The sequence below is a fragment of the Pinus tabuliformis genome, chromosome 1_1 (genome assembly GCF_031772625.1).
Source record: "Pinus tabuliformis cultivar Carrire ecotype Pingquan chromosome 1_1, CPIR1, whole genome shotgun sequence".
Classification (NCBI taxonomy): Eukaryota; Viridiplantae; Streptophyta; class Pinopsida; order Pinales; family Pinaceae; genus Pinus; species Pinus tabuliformis.
In genome coordinates, this window is record NC_142297.1 from 342,161,554 (window position 1) to 342,185,049 (window position 23,496).

Consider the following 23,496-nt stretch of genomic DNA (forward strand, 5'->3'; position numbering starts at 1 on the left):
ATGTTCTAATTTATGGGAATATGAGTGAAGTTAAAAGCATCGAATAGGTTTTCAATTGAATCCCATACCTCATTTCGGTAGGACCGAAGTCTAGGGTGCTTGGTATGGAAAACATTCTTTACTTGCTTAACAATAAGTTCAGAATCGAAAAAAACACTTAAGTTCTGAACTTTTAGGCTTTTGGCTAGGTACAATCCTAAAAGGAAAGCTTCGTATTCAGCAACATTATTGGTAACTTCAAAATGTAATTTACATGATTGTGTTATATTTTCCTTTTCAGGTGAAATTAAAACTACTCCAACTCCTGCCCCATCTTTGGTGCAAAAGCCATCAAAGAACGGTTTCCAAATATTAGTTTGGTTTGGTTCAAGACTTTCAATTACTTCTTCAATCTTAACCTGAGTTTTATGTTGGCTTGAAGTGAGCTGAAAACAACCAAAGTCTTGATTTATTACATAATTGGATGGTTCCTTGGCTGGTCAGTCTTACAAATAGTATGTGCAAATCTTACCTCTCTATACAATCTTAACTATTCTCCTCCATAAATAGGAATAGTAGCATATGACATGCCCATCTGTAGAGTTCCCCCTAATTTGGCACAACATAACCTAGAAAGGAGCATTCCAAACTTGGGATGGATATATATAACAACAATGTCAAGTACTACACTTTGACTGGAATTTGGGCAAGGGTAACGACTAAATCTTTGATCAATCCTAAACAGGGCGCCCTTTTGGAATCAAAGGTGTAAAGGTCATGGTAGGATTTAGTGATATCAAGTTTCAAATGGTCCATGATCGATTTTGGCATAAGGTTATGTAATGCTCCTGAGTCAAGCATACAATTATATAACATGGAATCATTTGTTTTAAGAGTTACATAGAAGGGAGGTTCTATCTCATCTATCATGTCTGAACTAGGGCCAAAGACTACTGCTGGTTTTTCATCTTGGAGGCTTATGACATCACCTTCTGCATCAACCGAGGTATTTTGAATCCATTTAGTGACTTGGAATTTGTAACCAGGGTTTTTAGAAATTTCTCACAATGGAATTGGGATCTTAACACTTTCTAATTCTTTTTCAACATTAAATGTAGTCAAAATGTTTTTACCAGCTTGGGAAGTATCAATTGACTGATCTAATGGCTGAATAAGAGTTGTTTGAGCTTCAGAAGTTTAGGTACGTGGTTCAATCACTAGAGCTTCCTTTGGAGGTCTCCCAGGACCAGGCCTAGGCCTAAGATCATATCTTTTGTTTAATTCCGCAATTAAAAATTTAGAAAAAGACTGATATTTAGATACCCATGCAGCTTCCAGATCCTATTGAACCTGATTCTGTTATGAGAGAGGAATGATGGCTATTTGATTGGAATAAGAATCCATACTATTAATATCTTCAATAATTGTCATAGTATTAATATTAAGTTGTTGGTCATCTATTAATAGAGGAGTAGGAACATGTTGATCGTTGGTAGGTCTCTGAAGAATTTGTAGTGGTTGGTTTCTTTTATACTGACTTTGATTTTGGTTTTGAGGTCTAGCACCTCTTTGTTGTATGGTCCTAGGTTGGGTCTCAATATTTGAAATCCTATTTGATAGGTTTCTAAGAAGAGATTTTATTTCATCTATTTTTTAGTCTTCTGATTTAGTCTTAGAGGAACTAGAGGCTTCTTGAATAGATCTAATTTTTGTTTGCACCTTTTCTTCCTTAAGATTTAAAGAAGTGGAGGCTACCCTATTTGCTTCTACTTCTATAGCGTTTGTTTGCATATCTTCAAAATTTCTTCAAGTTCTTTCTCGTAGCATAACAACAAAGTCATCATCGAAGGCTTTCGAGAATCTAGACTTAGATGTTGCTCCAGGAGGCTTACAATGAGTAGGCATTTTGTGATAGAGTTTGTTGAATCTTTTGATAAAATCTGCAACTAGTTCACCGAAGTTCCTTTTAAGCTCTTCAAATTCTGTGAGGAAGTAAAGAGGATCCTTTTTGACACGCCATTGATTTTTGAATATGGTAGTAAGCTCTTCCAAATTCCTAATTAATGTTGCTGGCAACTGCCTAAACCAAATCCTCACATTTCCTTCAAGTGATTGTACAAACAATCTCATATAAACATTTTCTTGCACAATATTCATATTGTTTGCAAAATCTAGGAAAGCTTGAAGATGGTTCTCAAATGAGGAACCAGTTTCTCCATTGTACTTGGGAAGGTATTTTAAGTATCCAGGTGGGAATGCATCAAGGTTATTAGGTAAGACGAAGGCAACATATCTAGCTTGTACAATTGGTCGGAAAGCCATGATAGTAGTTGGTGTATGAGGTGCTTGAGGAATATGAGGTCTTTGAGGTATACGAGGTTGTCCAGGTGGAGTATCAGGTGTTTGTGTGGATGAAGAATAAGTAGAGGAAGAAGATGGTGTTTTAGGAGTTGGTGAACTAGTTGGAGGTGAAGGAAGAGATGAAGGAGGAGATTTCATGAAAGACTTCAAAGAAGTCTTGAGAGCTAGCTTTGGGACCTGTAAAGGAATACCTTCTTTTGATTCAAAGAGAGGATTGGTATATACAGAAAATGTCTCTTTAGGTTGTTTAGAAGAAGAAGCTTTGGGTCGGTCAAAAATGGGAGGGAATGGATAGGTTGTTGGGTCCCTATACTACTAGTGATTACCCCATTACTATTGTAGTTATACCCCTTATTAATATTGTTGTGCCCCTATTGCCCCCATATTGTTATTACTGTGCCCCATAGAATCCCTCTATTATTATTTTTGTGGCTTTATATTATTATTGTTAGGTCGGCTGGATTATATTGTGACTCCTTAGACTCCTATATATAGAAAGGAGGCTTTGTCATTTGAATCATCCAAGAATTGTTCATTTATGTAATGTAAAAGAGGTTGCTCCCTCGAAGAGGCTGAATTCTAAGGCGTTGATCTATCTTTTCTATCTTTTCTTGAGCTGGTTTCATAACATTTGGTATCAGAGCTTTGGATTCTAGGGTTTCGCTGCTCCAAACAGGTCATCGTGGCATTTTCGCTATAACTTTTTTTCTATCACGTTTCAGAAGTCACAAAAAAAAACCCATTTGAGAAGAAATTGCGCTGAACCTTGGGTCCAAATTTCAGATCTTTTCACGCGATATTTGCGGAGATATGCTCTCAGGAAGTTGGTCTTTTTGCAGACTCCTGAATTACATTCAAAACAGGTGACCTGGGGAAAATCGTCATAACTTTCTCTCTGGGGATCGGATTGAAATTTCGTAAGAAGGAATAGAAAGAGGACGGACTGTAGATTCTTGTATGCATGTTTCAGATCCAAAGGTCAAAATAGTGACTCGTGGCATGTCGTACAAGTTCGCTCTACTGAACTAGTCTATAAGCAAGTCACTGTGGGAGATTTCACATAACTCTTCATTGGAGAATCCAATTTGGGTCCGACTTGTGGCATTGGAAAGAGGACACAGAGGGATACTATAGCTCAGAAATTTGGAACTAGATGATTGGAAAGTACAGAGATACATCAGAGGCAATATTGAGCTCCTACAAAGTGAAAAAAGGTGTGTAGATTTTCTTAAATTTTTGCTTCAGCTTGGTTTGAAAATTTATTTTGAAGGATTTCAAAGGGCATAGTAGAGCATTATTATCGGTAACTAATGCCCCAAGGAAAGAAAATTGAAACACCTAGTAAGGAACCTGGAAGCTCTAGCATGACTCATGAAGAAGAGGAAGAAATGCAACATGATATATCAAAATTACAAGACCAAGTGCAACAACTGTCCCTTGCACAAAAAGGAACAAAATATAAGATGGATGGTTTAAAGAAAGATGTGGAAGCTAAGATGGATGGTTTAAAGAAAGGTGTAGAAGCTAAGATGGACTATTTAAAGAAAGGCATAGAAGCTAAGATGGATGGCATGGAAGCTAAGGTGAATGGCATGGACGCTAAAAGTGATGGCATGGATGATAAGATGGAAGAATTGAAGATAAATATGAATAAGTTGCTACAAGAAATGGTCACTGAGGGTGAAAGGGTACTAAAGGAAACTCATGATGAGAACAAAAGAAATTTTAATCATGATTCCATAGACTCTAATGTTGGATCGAAGACTCACCATGTTCCAAAAATCGATATGAGGAAGTTTGATGGCAAGGATCCCGCCACATGGATATTACAGATGGAGCAATTATTCGATCTCAATAATGTGCAAAACACACAAAAGGTATGTATGACAACTTTATATTTGGAACCAAATCAGTTTGTATGGTATCAATGGCTTTGCTCTCGTAAACAATTTATCACTTGGGCAATTTTTACGGAAGAATTGATAGCACATTATGAGGATACAAAAAGCAACACTTTTTTTAGCCAATTGATAAGTCTCAAACAAAAGGGTTCAATAATGGAGCACATTGAGGAGTTCCAAAAATTGAAAATAAGGGTAAAAGATATTCCAGAGGAGCATAGGATTGATGTGTTCATAGGGTCTTTAAAGGATAATATCCAACATGATGTTCGCCTTTGGGAACCAGATTGATTAGAGAAGGCATTCAGGTTAGCAAGAAAAATGGAAAGCAAAATTATGGCAACCAGGAAGCATACCACTCACAACTACAAAGATGGAAGTGTTGTTTCCCCTAGTCTTCCACAACCTATAAGGTTGACACCACAACAATTGGAAGGAAAAAGAGAAAAATGGCTTTGTTACAGTTGTGATAGCAAGTACACTAAAGGTCATAAGTGCTGAGAAGAAATTATTCTACATAGATTGTGAAGAGGAAGAAGAAAAGGAGCAAGAAAGGTCAAAAGAAGAGGATATACTCCAGGAACAAAGTCTAGATGAAGAACAAATAAATCCGACCATATCTTGTAATGCATTAGCAGGAATTACCACTCCTCAAACCATCAAGATACAAGGACAAATCAAGAAGAAAAAGGTAATAGTATTGATTGATTCAGGAAGCACCCACAATTTTATTCATTGTAAGGTAGCAAAAGAATTGAATTGCTTCCTATATCCAGCACCAGAGTGTCAAGTGATGATTGCAAATGGAGGAACAATAAATTGCTCTGGAAAGTGCCATAATATCAAGCTATCCATGGGAGAATATGTATTGACTAGCCCAATTCTTTCCATTCCAATGGGAGGTGTTGATGTTGTACTAGGAGTCCAATGGCTACAATCCTTGAGTACAATAGCTTTTAATTTTCAAGAACTTTTCATCAAATTTTCTACGGAAGGAAAGGAAGTTGAATTAAGGGGTATTACAGGGAAATCAGGAAAGATAATCAGCTCTAATGGTATGACAAAGCTTCTAAAAAAGGAGCAAAGAGGTGTAATTGCACAATTATGTTCACTAGATGTTTCCACATTGGAATCATCTATTTCTCCAGATCTCCAAAACGTCTTGGACAATCATTCCAAGGTATTTGAGACTCCCAAAGGTCTCCCACCTATGCGTGATCATGATCATGCTATTCCTCCGATTCCAGGAAGTGTTCCTCCAAACATCAGGCCATACAGATATCCCTATGTCCAAAAGAGTGAAATTGAACGTATGGTTGCAGAAATTCTAGGGGCTGGTATAATTCAACCGAGTCAAAGTTCTTTCTCTGCTCCAGTAGTATTGGTGAACAAGAAGGATGGATCATGGCGCATGTGTCTGGATTATAGGGAGCTCAACAAGCTCACTATTAAAGATAAGTTCCCCATTCCTGTCATTGATGAATTAATGGATGAATTGCATGGATCAATTTACTTCACCAAGTTGGATCTTCGTTCAGGATATCATCAAATCAGAATGAAGACTGAAGACATTCCGAAAACAACATTTAGAACTCATGAGGATCATTATGAATTTTTGGTCATGCCTTTTGGCCTTACCAATGCACCTTCAACATTTCAAGGTTTGATGAATTCAATTTTCAAACCATTCCTTAGAAAATTTGTGTTAGTATTTTTTGATGATATATTAATCTACAACAAGTCTTGGAAGGATCATGTTGAACATGTTGACAGGGTGTTACAACTATTGGAGGAGAAACAATTATATGCAAAAAGATCCAAATGTTTCTTTGGAGTCCAGGAGGTGGAATATCTGGGTCATATTGTATCTCATGAAGGAGTTAAGGTAGACCCTAGCAAAATTAAAGCCATTAAGGAATGGAAAATCCCCACATCCATAAAACATCTGCGAGGATTTCTCGGGTTGACAGGGTATTATCGCAAGTTTGTTAAGAATTATGGGAGAATAGCTGCACCTCTAACAACATTATTGAAGAAAGATGCATTTTCATGGACTCCGGAAGCAACAAAGGCCTTTGAACATCTTAAAGAGGCAATGTGCCAAGCACCGGTCTTAGCTACACCAGACTTCACAAAAACCTTTATTGTGGAATGCGATGCTTCAGGAAATGGAATTGGTGTTGTTCTAATGCAAGATGAAAGACCCATTACTTTTGAAAGTCATCCAATCAAGAGAAAGTTTTTAAGCAAAGCTATTTATGAGAAGGAAATGTTGGCAATACTCCATGCACTTAAGAAATGGCGACCCTACCTAATGGGAAGACACTTCAAGGTAAAAACGGATCATGATAGCCTTAAATACTTTTTAAAACAAATATTATCCTATGAAGAGCAACAAAAGTGGGTCACAAAGATGTTGGGTTATGACTTTGAAATCATCTACAAAAAAGGGAAGCAAAATGTGGTGGCAGATGCACTCTCAAGAAAGGATGAGGATGTGGAAGCATTGTTGTGCGCCATTTCTATTATCCAACCAGATTGGATAAACGAAGCAAGGGAGGAATGGAAGAATGACGAAGAAGTGTGGGCACTTATTCGAAAGTTACAACAAAATTCCAGTACGTCTGATACATTTAGCTGGAAAAATGATTCATTATGGTACAAAGATCGCTTATACCTCTGTAAGAATTCCCAGCTAAAACAAAAGATTCTTATGGAATTGCACACTTCTCCCTTAGGAGGGCACTCAAGATTGTTAAAAACTTACCACAGGGTTAAGAGGGAATTTTTTTGGGATGGCCTTAAATCAGATATTCAAAAGTTTGTGGCGGAATGTTTGGTTTGCCAAAAAAATAAGGCTGAAACAATTAAGACACCGGGTCTATTACAACCTTTATCAACATGCAGATCAACATCGCAGTGAAAGAAGTTTTGATGTAGGTGATTGGGTATTCCTACAGCTACAACCATATAAGCAAATGTCCCTCAAGCAAGCTAAGAAGGATAATAAATTATCACCAAAGTATTATGGTCCGTACAAGGTGTTGCAAAAGATTGGTACTATGGCATACAACTTGGAGCTTCCTGCAGCTTCTCGATTGCACCGAATTTTCCATGTTTCAAGTTTAAACAAGGTTATAGGCGACAAGCTCCCAGTTCAAACAATATTGCCAGAACTTGACGAGGAAGGAAAAATTATATTGGAACCAGAAGCAGTCACAGAAACAAGAACTCGACAGCTATGAAATCGATCAATTTCAGAGTATCTTATCAAGTGGAAGAACTTATCCTTTGAAGATTCCACATGGGAGGATGATAATTTTATGCAGAAGTATCCAGAACTACTCAAGCGTTGAGGACAACACTTTTTTTGAAGGAGAGGGGCATGTTGGGTCCCTATAATACTAGTGATTACCCCATTACTATTGTAGTTATACCCCTTATTAATATTGTTGTGCCCCTATTGCCCCCATATTGTTATTACTGTGCCCCATAGAATCCCTCTATTGTTATTTTTGTGGCTTTATATTATTATTGTTAGGTCGGCTGGATTATATTGTGACTCCTTAGACTCCTATATATAGAAAGGAGGTTTTGTCATTTGAATCATCCAAGAATTATTCATTTATGTAATGTAAAGGAGGTTTCCCCCTAGAAGAGGCTGAATTCTAAGGCGTTGATCTATCTTTTCTACATTTTCTTGAGCTGGTTTCATAACATAGGTAGTAGCAGATATGAAATCTGTGGGTTTATATTCTAGAAAATTGACACCCAAATCAGATTTTCAGTTTTAGGTGATCCTAATGGTAATGTGGGTCTGGCATGAGATTCTAATGAATGAACAAGGTAGGCTAACTTGAAATCAACTCCTTTATTTCGAAGTTCAGCAACCCTGGGAGATAAATGGGAATAATCAGGATCAAATGGGATATTACTATAGGGGTCAAATGATTGTAATTCTTCAAACTGTAAGATTGAAGAAGAAGAAAAAGATGGTTGATGTCCCCTTTTAGATCTAGCTTTTCTTAGAATCTTTTCAGGATCTGACAAAGGACTAACTATGTCACCTTCTGAATGAGATCTAGTATGTTTATAAGGTTCCAGTGTGGGAGTGTGGGGTCGCCTAGGTGAATGATTTTAACCTTTTTAAAACCTCTAATCACCTTTAAAGGAAAAGAGTGAAAGAATATCATTGTTCCAAGGGAAACTTAAATGAAATTCGAATCCCCTACAGTAGCGCTAGCCTAATGTTGTACCTTTGAGATAGTAGTAGGTCAAGCTACCAATGCTAGAGCATATAAAATAATTGTTTTGGGGGTTTTTGGTTTTAGTTTTGGAAGACAATTGAAAGAAGATAGATGTAGAATTAATGAAATTTATCATTCGGGGTATATTAATAATTCAGCAAAGGGCTGCTATAAAGCATTAGACAGTGATATAGACAAAAATAGTGGTGAGTAGAAGACAACAAAAAATATGATTGTCACAGTTTCCAAACTATGAAACAGAACAATCATAAGTTGGAAATAGTTCTAAACTATGTTCAAAAGATTCAAGGCAGTATACTTAAGCTTACACAATATGCTGATGATTTATTGATTAGAGGGGCTTAGTTACACAAATAGTTGCATTAATCCATTCTCTTAATAGATGATCACTTCAGGAGCTTATAGGAATCAATTGAAACTGTAATTTTTCCTACCTAGATAGCTATGTAAGTCATAAGCATATGAGGAAATAACACAATGATTGAAAACTGGAAAAACTTACAAGATAACACAAACTATGCAAAACCATATTCAGAATCCTTTGCTTTGTATTAAGGTTCCAGAAAGACCGATTACATCAAATGTACAGCAAAAGCTTCCTTCAAAGGTGGCTTCCAGGTTCAAAGTAGTATAAACAGTCAAAGACTTTTACAAGTAGTGAGCTATGAATCTTGAACTCTGAACCCTTTTCAACTCTAGAAAAGAGTTATTTATACAATAATAAACTTAAGAAATATCCTAAAATTGATTAAGATTTATTCTAGGAAAGGAAAAGATCTTCATGCAAGAAGATAGGGGCAGCTGTTTGAATTGCTTCTTGTTGTCCCCTTTATTCAGGCTGTGCTGGCTTTGTTTGTCTAATATTCTGCCCATTTGGCTGCTCTCTTGTTTGTATCCTCTACGCTGGCATATTTCTTCATTTTAATCTTTAATCTAACTTCTTTAAACTCTGTAACTCTCTTTTGACCTGAATGAGTGACCTTTACTGCTCTCCTTTTAACACTTACTATGCATTCAACTTTTACTGTGTTTGTCAATAGTAGACCACTCACATTTGTCTTCCAACTATTTAGCAGGCTATTTGTTTATAAGCCTGAAACAACAGTCTTCCCTAGAAAACACGGAACTTATTAAGAAAAACAGAGGTGACAAAGGAGGTCTTCAATGGATTTTTTGAGCTTTCAAAGGATATCGGAAGGAGTCCGGGGCATATCGGAGGTGAAAACATGATTTAATGGCCGCAGAAGCATTTTTGGGAGTATGCTATATAAAACAGGCAAACGGAGCAAAATGGCGTTAAAATGCGTTTAATGGAAAAAATAGTCTTCTTTTACATTATTGGGCAAAGGTGAACAGTGCGAGAGAGGGAGTACGGAGGGACTAAATATGGCAGGAATGGTTTAATCATGGTCAAAATGTGATTAGCGGCTTAAATGAAGGCTTTGGGTCATTTCTACATTTAAATCGAAAAAACGATTTAACACAGAAAATCATCGTAAAACACAATATGCGGACTTGATATTTTATTAATTCTAGCAGATAATGGCATCGGGTCCGGGTCTTTTATCGCATATCGCAATCAGAGTTAGGTAGGGAGCAGGCCTTTCGCAGAGGCATGCGATAAGGCCGGATGCGATATGGCGGTGAACTGCAATATATACATGGCCAGGTCCGGGCTCCTATCGAATGTCAAAAATCGCAGTGGCGGGAGGCATATGCGATAAACGAGACTGTGATAGAGGGATGGATGTGATTTGGCATTATATTATGAAATATATCAGTGTCAGTTCCATATCCCATCGGGATCTTTGGAGATTGCAATGGGCAAAGGTTTATGGTATAGAAGGAGGCTACGATGAGGCGGATGCGATATGTTATGAAATATGACATATAATTGGTCAGGTCTAGACTTCCCTTCGTATATCACAATCGGGTTTTGCAATGCGGGGAGGTTAATTTATATAAAGGACTTTCAACCTACCGATATTGCGATGCGATATTTATATAAAATACATAGTTTTTAAATAAAACTTTAGTATATGGATGTTTAAAGGGTTGCGGATCCTGCTGATGCGATATTTGTGAAATACTTAGTTTTATAACAAAACTAAGGGTTTCAAATATTTTTAATAAAGGAGCTATATTATACGGGAAAGGGAAAATATTAAGGGTTTAATACTATATGTTAGTGTTAATATTATATATAGTGGAAATCAGGAATAACACTAAGTAAAATGCCTTTTTGGTTTATTTGCCTTTAATATATGCATTAATACTTAGGGAAAGCGTCTCTTTATGGGTTTTTAGGGTAAAAGGGGATTTAAATTGTAAAAAGGGTTTTTACATAGTAAAAATGGATTTTGATGGTAAAAAAGGCATTTTGTATGGGATCTTTACTTTTCTTAGGTAGAAAGGATTTTTACCATAGGAAAATGGATTTTTAATGGAAAATGAATGAATATGGATATATGAAGGTAGGAAGGGGAAATTAATGAATATAGGGATGAATGGGGATGAATGGGAAGTTAATTAATTGATCAAGTATACCTTCGTTCGCCTTGTATAATTGCCTCATGAGCATAGAAACATGACAAATGTGCATTCTGTCCAATCAACCATTAAATTTCTGCAACTTTTCTCTACTTACCCTTTGCCTATCCTATCATTTTTTCTTCACTTAATGGGTGCATTTAAGCTAGCAAACCCTTATCCTTTCTTCTTATTTTACAAAAACAAACTATCTAAATCTACCCTTATAACCTCCAAGGGCTCAGATTAAACTGATGAGCACCTTATTATTCTCTACCTAACTACGGATCTGCCAAGATTAAAGAGTTTGGACAAATTTTTATTCTCTAACTATAACATCAAATTTAAAGCATGAAGCAGTCAAGATTGAACAGTTTGACTGTCATGAGTTGTGGCATTTAAAACAAGCTACACACAACCATTATTTGTAGAAAAAGAGTAGTGGCATTTAGATTTGCTTACTTTCAGAGCCTATTTGTTTTCTTTGTACCTAACATTTTCATTTTGCCTTGATTTTCTTAGAGCAGCTAACCTAACATTTTCTTTGATATGGACATCATCATCAATATTTTTTTTTTTAAATTAACATTTTATTCACTATTGTTATGTCCATATCCTAACCTAACATATTTTGCAATATTCTATCTAATCAAAACCAAAAAATGCTACAACATTAGCTTCATCTGGGGACTTCTTTCTCCTATAGAATGCAGAGAACCTGTAGATCCATGTGCCTTCTGCTCGGGCTATAGAGTCCTTGCTATAAGAAAATCACACTGACATCTTGGAAAGGAAATGAAAACTGGAGTATTTACAATGAAAAGTATTTCAACTTCTTAGTACTAAATGTAATGTTTGAGAAACCTTACATTTACAGGATAAGTGGAATATTGCCCCTCAAGGTTCTACAACACAAAAGTGTTGTTACCCTTTACTTCAGAAATTGCTAAAGGTCCTAGCCATAGATTGTCAAAGTTTCAGATGCTTTCCTTTCTCTTCTCTCCTGGAATCCCATCTTAGAACTAGATTGCCTTCCTTAAACTCCCTTTTCCTGGCTCTTCTATCAAGCAAGACCTTCATCTTATTCTGATATTTTTGCAATTTATATTGAACTTCATCTCTATTTTCCTTCAGCTAAAAAATCTGATTGATTCTTCTTGAAAAATCATCAGGTTCATCTGTTGCATCTTGCAGAAATTATAAAACAGGGAAAGCCAAATTGATAGGTAAAATTGCATCTTTCCCATAGACTAACTGAAATGGAGATTTTCCTATTGACCCATTTGGAGTAATCCTATTTGCTCATACTGCATAAATCAAATGTGAATCCTGGCTCTTCTTATGATCAACTAGTGTCTTTTTTATTACCTTTAACAGACAGTTGTTTTATGATTCTGCAAGGCCATTGCCATGAGGGTAATATGGAGTTGAATGATGTAAAAAAATCCAATATTTCTGGCAAAAGTCAATCATTCTAACACTAGAAAAAATTGTTGCATTATTAGTTACAATTTGAGTTGGGCTACCAAATCTAGACAAGATATTCTCCTCAATAAACTTAATCACGACTGCATCATTAGCATGTGTGACTGGAATTTCTTCCACCCATTTAGTAAAGTAATCTGTTGTAGTGAGGATCCATCTATGTTGATTACTTGAAGTGGGGTGAATCTCTCCATTAAAATCTAATCCCCATTGAGAAAAAGGTGCTAAAACTATTGATGGAACAAGTGGAAGAGCTGCTAATTTATGTTTTCTAGCAAACATTTGGCAAGGAACCCAACCTCTTACCTTTGCCCCTACTTGTAAAAAAATGTGGGCCAATAAAATCCTCCCCTCATAATCTTGTATGTTGTTGCTCTCCAAGCATAATGTCCTCCACAAAATCTTGTATGAAACTGATCAATGATGCCTTCAGTTTCTAATTCTGTTAAACATCATAACAAAAATCTTAAGTGGATCTTTCCAGTATAAATTAGCATTAATAATGTAGTACTTGACTGATTTTAGCTTAAGGGTTTTACACTGGGTTTTGCAGAATGATGTTGGACACTCAAAATTGATCAAGAAATTTACAATATCTTGATACTAGTTTAACAACAAGAATTTTTCATCAATGTGTCTAGGAATGATCTGCTCTGAAGGTGAAGGTTCTTGTGGATTCTCCCTTTTTGCAACAACATAAGGTTCTTGTGTATTCTTCCCTTGAGACTGAAAGGAAGGTTCTTGTGGGTTCTTCCCTTGTATTTCTAAAATAGAATTGATTCCAAGTACTTTGCAGTTGGATTCAGCTAGAAGCTTAGCTAATCCTTGACCTTTTACTAGCTTGGTAATCTTGATAGTTAGATCAAAGTCCAGAATTTGAGTTTGTCAGGTTCCTATACTAATAGGTGTCATAATTTATGATTGACTTAGTTTATCTCTGTAATATGTAAATACCTTTTCTTTCCGCAAATGTTTTCCATATTCAAAAATTCAAAAAAATTAAAAAATGTAAAGAGGGTCTGTCCTGAAAGAAAAATAAAAGGACAAAAAGAATAAAGAAAAAGGTCAAAAAAGAAATGAAAGACAATGAACCCCAAGAAAAAATAAAAAAGACCATGAAAGTGTGCAAGTCTAAATGCCACTACTATTTACTTGTTATGCAGAATAATGATTGTGTGCAACTTGTTATTCATGCCACCATCAATGGTAATCAAACAGTTTAATCTTGGTTATTCCATCTTTTGAATTTCATGTTTATAGATAGAGAATGAAAATCTGACCAAACTGTTTAACCTTGGCAGATAATTAGATTAGGTAGAGTGAATAAAAGGAGCTCAATTGTTTAATATGAGCCCTTGGATGTAATAAGGTTAGACTTAGTTACATTACTATTGTAAAAGAAAAGAAAAGGTTTTGATAATGGTTTGCCAGTTTAAGTGCACCCTAATAAAGAGAAGTAAAAATGGTAGGATGAGTCGGTCGGTAAGTAGAAGAATGGTTGCAGAATTATGGTGATTGATTGGATAAAGTCATATCATTTACTTCATCATCAAGTTGCTAAAAGTGTGGATGATAATGGAACATTTACTAATTCAAATGATTAATTTCCCCATTCATTTCACCTTTAATTTACTAATTTCCCATGAGCAAAGTCAAAAGTGCCTAAAACCTTAAGTTAAAGGGGATCAAAGCATTTCTCTGACTTCTAGAGGGATTGGACCCTTGGCCCAATAACTTATAGGGACTAAGTACTGAAATCCCCCTTATCAACATTCATTCCTTCCATAATTCATTCATTTCACCTAAAAAATCCCTTTCCTAAGGTAAAAATCACCATTTGCCTAGGGAAAGTAATTATCCCCATACAAAACCCCTTTTTCACAAAAAACCCACAAAAAAGCATTTAGCCTAAGTTATAATGTGTAAATGTGGATATATAAATGAATGTCAATACATTATACTTACTGCAGTTGTTTTTCCGCTTTCATTTCATATTAACCCCTAATTTTAACTATAGTTATTTAATTCCCAAAAATAACCCTTCCCCATATATTTTAAATAAATCCCATATTGTAAATATCCCGCCCCCAAGGTTTGAAATATAAACCTTATTAGTAAAATAATTAAATGGATTAACTAGTCGATCAACGACTAATTAAGAACCATAACCCTCCACTGAATAAAAAAGAGTAATTAGTCAATCAATGATTAATTAAATTTGTCCCCGCTAATAAAATCACCCCCGACGTCATTAACCCTCCCTAATCAGCATTTAATTAACCTTTCCGCTTATTAAAACCTCATCGGGCCCCTCCATTAAACCTCCGATCAAATCATTCCCCGATCACTGTACGATCTGACCCCTTCAGATCTAATGGCTGGCGCTCATATCGGGCAACCTCCGATGTCGAATGTTACCCAACCGATGTGAGCGGCTTCAGTGTTCACCCCACCGCTATGTGACACCTGATGAGTGGAATCGGGCGGCCTTGCCTCAAAATTTCCCATGACTCATAAGCGGTGTGATGGCCCTTTCAATACCGCTTCCCCGCCATTTTGATAAATCACCTGTCCATTCATTTAATTGACTTTCGTGCCATATTTCAAAATTTTTCCCGTTAGACCTTATAACGTGAAAACCTGTGTTTTCATGGTTTTCACCCATTTGACTGTGTAAACCTATGAAACCATCCAGCGTCTCCCTGAACCTCTGAAGCACGATTTCACCATTTGTTTTTATTCCAAAACTCCATTGTGACCCCTTTTTGAGTTATCCCTATGCCAGAGAGCCATCAAGCGCCCTTCATGAAGACCTATATTCTCTTAAACAATATCGAATTTTTTCAGGTTATCAAACTAAGATCAGACCTTGGATAAATAGTTCTGATACGAGTCACAGAATTGGTTTATTCCAAAAATCAACAGAAAACCTCATTCAAAACTTGTGCTCAGAGGATGAACACAATTATACAAGGAAACAAAGAAGAAGACAACTACACAGAGCATTGACAGTCAAAACAGAGCAACCAGACAGAGAATACAGTTACAAGACAGTAAAAACATAAAATATACAGTGAAGGTAAAATGACACTGTAAATAATAGTCAAAGTGTATTAGGGTTAAAGAGTATCAAATTGAAAACCAAGTCAAGTAAATCAACTAGCATGAAGATAAATAGTAGGGAAGATAGTTACAGAGCATATAGATTCATGTCAAAGTGAAGACAGATGAAAAAATAGAATGGTAAAAGTAAAACAGTAAAAGTAAACTTGGATGCAGTAAGGGTTAAACAGAGATGAAAACACTTTCTCCTACAGCAATGAAGTTTATCGAAAGTAAAAGTGAAAAACAGTTAAAAGAAATTTGAGGTTAAAAGATGAAATCAGAGCAGAAATGGTACATTCTTAAGAAATTTACTGTTTAAGTCGTAGTTTTGCAGAAACTATTGTTGAAAATCAAAGAAGTATTTTAAGAAACTAGAGGAGGTTTTTGTTCCAAATAGGCCAGTCTACGAAAAACTATCTCACATGTTACACAGATATTACAAAACATGATATAAGTGCATATCTTTATAGCCTATTGTTCCACTGTGTAAAGTCCTGTTTTAGACATCCTTTTGCAGAGAATATTGTGAACAACTGGAGCTGAATTTTAGGAAACTAAGAGAGGTTTATCTCAAAAGCATTCTTATCTACAATAACCGCTTTCACTTTTTACATATCTATCTCAGATTGAGATATAAAAGCATAACCTTGGACCCTAAGGTTGCAGAAGTTCTGGGGCAGAATGCACAAAGGAAGGATGCAATTAGTGGCTGGGATGCCTCATCATCACTTAGGAGTTGCTATAAAATTCGAATTTCACTTCTTTGTCACCATAAATCCATAAAAGTAGTTCCAAATAGATTCATTAGTTTTGAATGTCCTTTACTTAAGTTCTATAAAATAAAACATTTTGAGATATTTGTAAAACCAATCTTAATATTTTTTCGAGATATTTCAGTTTAGAATTTGTATAAATACTTCTGCATTTGAAGTATTTTGGGTGGATTAAAAATCATTTCAGTAGAAATTTTGTTTTGAGCTAAAGGAGCTATTGTAATCAAGGTTGGACTGGTTTACTAGATTAAATAAAGTTGAGGACATTTCCTCGATTCATGTGCACTGTGGGAAACAAATAAGTATCACTTCTTTGAGTTTGATTATTGTTTTCCTTTACGTTATGAAATATCATATGTGTTTCTTATAATTCTTAAAAGAAAACAATGAGTAATATAATCAGAATTAGCTTAAGTGCTCTCTGTTTTAACTGTTTGCTTATTTAATGTCTTCTACTAAATTGCTTAAGTTTGGGAATTCTTAGTTGCTCCCTTACTTCTGTAATTCATTCCTTCTGTTGAACCCTAGTATAGGATTCTTAATTTCCCTTGCTATTTGCGAAACCTCCCTTCTTCATCTTAATCCCTGTTAAGGATTCTTCATTGCCCTTGGCCTTGGTTAAGATTTTCATCCATTGAAACCTTCAGATTTGTCCTTACTATACTAGCTTGCCTTGTGAACTCTTACCTCGGTGATTAATCAAATCCTGATAAACCTTTCATACCTGACTCCATAGCCCAATGGCTTGAATACCTACTCTGCCCATCTGTTTCCTTAATTCCACCAAACAAATCAAAACGTATTCCTTAAGCATTAATAACTAGCCTAATATCATATCAAAACAATGCTAAATTATAAAGAGAGAGCCCTCTCTGGAATTAGGTTGGCTAGAACCCGAGTCTAAAAGATTGGTTTGTGCTTACCTCAGAAATTTCTTTCTTTAACCTTGAGAAAATTCTGAGTGATAACAGAGTGATCCATCTACCTCTTTTCCCATCTGTGTCTGGTTGGGTTAAAACAATTTTGACAACACTATTTGGGAAATAAGTAGTAATAAGTGAGTGTAAGACATACATTTTGAAAGATTTCAAGGCTTGAATAAGGGCATAGGCTTGCTTCTCAATGATGTCATACTTCAACTCAACATCTCTCATAACCTTGCTGAAAAAGGCTATGGGTTGGTCATGGGAATCTTCGTTTTTTTGTAAAAGAATAATAGCAAGGGTTGTTTCAGAGGCAAAAGAGAAAATACTAAATGGCTTAGTATAATTAGGGCTGGCTAAAGTGGAAGCTTCAGAGATAGCTCTTTTTATTTGCTCAAATGCATGGCTAGAAGATGGAGTCCATTTGACTTCATGATCCTTTCAGAGCATGTCTATTATATCTTTCACTATCTCTGCATAATTTGGAATAAAACACCTTAGAAAATTAATCTTTCCCAGAAAAGCTTGAATCTCCTCTCTGTTTCTAGGCAAGGTCAATGTTTCTATGCCAGATACTCGTTTGGGATCAATTACTACTCCTTCCTTTGAAATTATATGGCCTAGTAGTTTTCCTTCTTTAACATCAAACAAGGACTTCTTTGGGTTCAGTGATATTCCAAATCTTCTACACCTGTCAAAAACGTTCATCAAGTGCTTTAAATGTTTTTGATCAGATTTAGAAGAAACAGTTATGTCATCAAAATAAATAACCACAAATTTATTTATCTGACCCATGAAAGCGATGTCCATTTCTCTCTGAAACATTGCCCCAATATTGGTTAAGCCAAATGGAATTCTTGGGTAGATGAACATACCCCAGGGTGTAGTAAAGGTTGTCTTCTCTCTGTCTGCTATATCAACATTTACTTAATTATAGCCTGAAAAACCATCAAGCAGAGAAAGTACTTATGCTTTTGAAACCATTTGCAATAACTAATCCATTTTGGCCAAGGGATAATTGTCTTTTAATGATGCTTTATTCAAATTTCTAAAATCTACGTAGAGTCTTATTTATCCATTTTTCTTTCTAACAGGAACTAGATTTGCAACCCAATTAGAATATCTAAGAGGGAGGATGATTTGTGCATCTAACATTTTCTTAATTTCTCTTTCTACAATTAGTAGAAGATCTGGATTTACTCTTCTAATCTTTTGCTGATACAGTTTTGCTTCTGGTTTCAGAGGAATCTTGTGCTATATTAAAGATGTGTCATAGGTTTTTAAATCAGTGTAAGTCTAGGAAAAAACGTCCTTATAATTTTGCAGTAATTTAAAATACTAAGCTTTGATTTCTAGGTCTAAAGATCCACATACTTTGATGCTTTTAATATCTTCATCAGTTCCAATGTTAATCTCTTCTATGTCATCTTCTGAAGAAATAGATTGCAGGTTTTGGAAAAAATCATTCTGATCGAATAATTTTTCTAAAGGAATGAGTCCCTTTGGAATAAAATTATTTGATAATTGAATAATGTCATGATTAGCAATCTGGGCTTTAAAATATGAAGTATCATTTCCTTCTGCGTTTTCATTTATTTCAGCTGTATCTTCATCAATTTGTAGAAATGAGAAATCATCTACTACCTGCAGAAATGATTTCAGTTGTTCATCATCTTCAAATATTTGCCAATGTTTTAGTTTATCAGGGGTAGATGGTTTGTATTTGACTTGAATCTGACAAAGTACATCATTATGATTAGTGATTTTAAAATCGCTGATAGAGACAACTAAGGCATCTACGTGAATGTTCTGATTTCTGGGAATATGAGTGAAATTAAAAGCATCGAACAGGTTTTCAACTGAATCCCATACCTCATTTCGGTAGGACCGAAGTCTAGGGTGCTTGGTTTGGCAAACATTCTTTACTTGCTTAACAATAAGTTCAAAATTGATAAAACCACTTAAGTTCTAAACTTTTAGGCTTTTGGCTAGCTACAATCCTAAAAGGAAAGCTTCGTATTCAACAACATTATTGCTAACTTCAAAATATAATTTACATGATTGTGTTATATTTTCCTTTTCAGGTGAAATTAAAACTACTCCAGCTCCTACCCCATCTTTAGTGCAAGAGCCATCAAAGAACAATTTCCAAATATTAGTTTGGTTTGCTTCAAGACTTTCAATTACTTCTTCAATCTTAACCTAAGTTTTATGTTGGCTCGAAGTGAGTTGAAAGCAACCAAAGTCTTGATCTATTGCATAAATTGGATTGTTCCTTGGCTAGCCAGTCTTACAAACAGTATGTACAAATCTTACCTCTCTATATAATCTTAACTGCTCTCCTCCATAAACAAGAATAGTATCATATGACATGTCCATATGTAGAGTTCCCCCTATTTTGGCACAACATGATCTAGAAAGGAGCATTCTAAACTTGTCAGGGATATCTGTAACAACAATGTCAAGTATTACACTTTTAACTGGAATTTGGGCAAGGGTAACCACTAAATCCTTGATCAATCCTAAACAGGGCACCCTTTTGGAATCAAAGGTGTACAGGTCATGGTAGGATTTAGTGATATCAAGTTTCAAATGGTCCATGATCGATTTTGGCATAAGGTTGTGTGATGCTCCTGAATCAAGAATACAATTATACAACATGGAATCATTTGTTTTAAGAGTTACATAGAAGGGAGGTACTATCTCATCTATCATGTCTGAACTAGGGCCAAAGACTACTCCTGGTTTTTCATCGTGGAGACTTATCACATCACCTTCTGCATCAACCGAGGTATTTTGAATCCATTTAGTGACTTGGCTTTTGTAACCAGGGTTTTTAGAAAGTTCTCACAATGGAATTGGGATCTTAACCCTTCTAATTCTTTTTCAACATTAAATGCAGTCAAAATGTTTTTACCAGCTTGGGAAGTATCAATTGATTGATCTAATGGTTGAATAAGAGTTGTTTGAGCTTCAACAGTTTTGGTACTTGGTTCAATCACTGGAGCTTGCTTTGGACGTCTCCCAGGACCAGGCCTAGGCCTAAGATCATATCTTTTGTTTAATTCTGCAATTAAAAATTTAGAAAAAGCATGATATTTAGATACCTTTGCAGCTTCCTGATCCTCTTGAACTTGATTCTATTGTGAGAGAGGAATGATAGTTGTTTGATTGGAAGAAGAATCCATACTATTAAGCTTACACAACATGCTGATTAATAATTTAGCAAAGGGTTGCTATAAAGCATTACATAGTGATATAGATCAAAATAGTGGTGAGTAGAAGACAACAAAAAATATGATTATCATAGTTTCCAAACTATGAAATAGAACAATCATAAGTTGGAAAACGTTCTAAACTACGTTCAAAAGATTCAAGGCAGTATACTTAAGCTTACACAACATGATGATGATTTATTGATTAGAGGGGCTTAGCTACACAAACAGTTGCATTAATTCATTCTCTTAATAGATGATCACTTCAGGAGCTTATAGGAATCAATTGAAACTATAATTGTTCCTACCTAGATATCTTTGTAAGTCATAAGCATATGAGGAAATAACACAATGATTGAAAACTGGAAAAACTTACAAGATAACACAAACTGTGCAAGACCATATTCAAAATCCTTTTCTTTGTATTAAGGTTCCGGAAAGACCGATTACATCAAATGTACAGCAAAAGCTTCCTTCAAAGGTGGCTTCCAGGTTCAAAGTAGTATAAATAGTCAAAGACTTTTACAAGTAGTGGTCTATGAATCTTGAACTCCAAACCATTTTCAATTGTAGAAAAGAGTTATTTATACAATAATAAACTTAAGAAATATCCTAAGACTCATTAAGATTTATTCTAGGAAAGGAAAAGATATTCATTCAAGAAGATAGGGACAGTTGTTTGAACTGCTTCTTGCTGTCGCCTTTATTTAGGCTGTGCTGGATTTGTTGTTTTTATCCTCTGCGCTGGCATATTTCTTCATTTTAATCTTTCATTTGACATCTTTAAACTCTGTAACTCTCTTTTGACCTGGCTAAGTGACCTTTACTGCTCTCCTTTTAACACTTACTATGCATTCAGTTTTTTACTGTGTTTTTCAATAGTAAACCGCTCACATTTGTCTTCCAACTGTTTAGTAGGCTATTTGTTTATAAGCCTGAAATAATAGTCTTCCCTGCAAAACACAAAACTTATTAAGAAAAACAGAGGTGACAAAGGAGGTCTTCGATGGAATTTTTGAGCTTTCAAAGGATATCGGAAGGAGTCCAGGGCATATCAGAGGTGAAAACATGATTTAATGGCCACAAAGGCATTTTTGGGGCTGCACTGTATAAAACAGGCAAACAGAGAAAAATGGCATTAAAATATGTTTAATGGAAAAAACAGTGTTATTTTACATTATTGGGAAAAGGTGAACAATGTGATAGAGGGAGTACGGAGGGATTAAATATGGCGGGAATGGTTTACTCATGGTCAAAATGTGATTAGCGGCTTAAATGAAGGCTTTGGGTCATTTCCACGTTTAAATCAAAAAAACGATTTAACACAGAAAATCATCGCAAAGCATAATATGTGGACTTGAAATTTTATTAATGTTGGCGAATAATGGCATCGGTTCCAGGTCTTATATCATATATCACAATCAGAGTTAGGTGGGGAGCAGGCCTATCACAAAGGCATGCGATAAGGCCGGATGCGATATGGCGGTGAACTGCAATATATATATGGTTGGGTGTGGGCTCCTATCGGATGTCAGAAATCACAATGGCGGGAGTTATATGTGATAAATGGGACTGTGATAGAGGGATGGATGCGATTTGGCATTATATTATGATATATATCAGCATCGGGTCCATATCCCATCATGATCGGAGATCGCAATGGGCAAAGGTTTATGGTATAGTGGGAGGTTGCGATGAGGTGGATGCAATATGTTATGAAATATGACATATAACTGGTCAGGTCTGGACTTCCCTTCGTATATTGCAATCGGGTTTCACAATGCGGGGAGGTTAATTTATATAAAGGACTTTCAACATGCCGATATTGTGATGTGATACTTATATAAAATACATAGTTTTTTTATAAAACTATAGTATATGGATGTTTAAAGGGTTGTGGATCTTGCCGATGTGATATTTGTGAAATACTAGTTTTATAACAAAACTTAGGTTTTCAGATATGTTAAATAAAGGAGCTATATGATATTGGAAAGGGAAAATATTAAGGATTTAATATTATATGTTAGTGTTAATATGAGATATAGTGGAAAAGAGGAATAACACTAAGTAAAATGTCTTTTTGGTTTATTTGCCTTTAATATATGCATTAATCCTTAGGGAAAGCATCTCTTTATGGGTTTTTAGGGGAAAAGTGGATTTAAATGGTAAAAAGTGTTTTTACATAGTAAAAAGGGATTTTTATGGTAAAAAAGGGATTTTGTATGGGATCTTTACATTTCTTAGGTAGAAAGGATTCTTACCTTAGGAAAAGGGATTTTTAATGGAAAATGAATGAATATTGATATATGAAGATAGGAAGAGGAAATTCTTGAATATAGGGATGAATGGGAAGTTAATTAATTGATTAAGTAGATTGATTTGCCTTGTATAATTGCCTCATGAGCATAGAAACATGATAAATGTGCATTCTATCAATCAACCATTAAACTTCTGCAACTTTTCTCTACTTACCCTTTGTCTATCCTATCATTGTTTCTTTACTTAATGGGTGCATTTAAGCTAGCAAACCATTATCCTTTCTTCTTATTTAACAAAAACAAACTATTTAAATCTATCCTTATAGCCTCCAAGGGCTCAGATTAAATAGATGAGCTCTTTATTATTCTCTACCTAACTACTGATCTGCCAAGATTAAACAGTTTGGACAAATCTTTATTCTCTAACTATAATATCAAATTTAAAGCATGAAACAGTCAAGATTAAACAGTTTGATTGTCATGAGTTTTGGTATTTAAAACAAGCTACACACAACCATTATTTGTAGAAACAGAGTAGTGGCATTTATACTTGCTCACTTTCAGAGTTTATTTGTTTTCTTTCTACTTAACATTTTCATTTTGCCTTGATTTTTTTAGAGCAGCTAACCTAACATTTTCTTTGATATGGACATCATCATTAAGATTTTTTTTTAAGCTAACATTTTATTCACTATTGTT